Source organism: Alligator sinensis, unplaced genomic scaffold (assembly GCF_000455745.1).
Source record: "Alligator sinensis unplaced genomic scaffold, ASM45574v1 scaffold1248_1, whole genome shotgun sequence".
Taxonomy (NCBI): Eukaryota; Metazoa; Chordata; order Crocodylia; family Alligatoridae; genus Alligator; species Alligator sinensis.
This window is the reverse complement of record NW_005842645.1, coordinates 287534-287838: the sequence shown is the minus strand read 5'-3', so window position 1 is coordinate 287838 and position 305 is coordinate 287534. Positions and strand designations below refer to the sequence as shown.

At 57.0% G+C, this 305-nt stretch overlaps 1 long non-coding RNA gene across 2 annotated transcripts in view; it reads left to right on the top strand.

The window, feature by feature from the left end:
* Positions 1-305, top strand: part of LOC112551889 — a 50186-nt gene that overhangs the window by 3663 nt on the left and 46218 nt on the right. For both annotated transcript variants that reach the window (XR_003096226.1, XR_003096225.1), the window contains exon 3: positions 154-289. This is a non-coding gene — a long non-coding RNA (uncharacterized LOC112551889). The remainder of the gene's footprint in view (positions 1-153; positions 290-305) is intronic.

The following is a 305-nucleotide window of genomic DNA, read 5'->3' as shown; positions in this document are numbered from 1 at the left end:
GGCGCGCGGGGGACGCCGCTCGCCCTCCCCGGGCAGTGTTTATGCAACTGAATGTACTTCACAAACTGCTGGTAAATTTAGGCCGGGCTGATAAGCGCCGCGGTTATTACAGGCTCCGTGCTGTGCACTTCTCCCCTCTGCTTCTAATCCTAGCTCCCTACACATCCTGCTAGCAGGGCCACCCAGAGATCAGAAGCGGTTGCAGCTTGAAACCGTCTGTGATGCAGCTAAGAGCGGACTTCTCTGACCCGCACAACGATAGCTCCCGGTGAATTTTCGAACCTAGCCGGTAGGCTGTTTCCCTC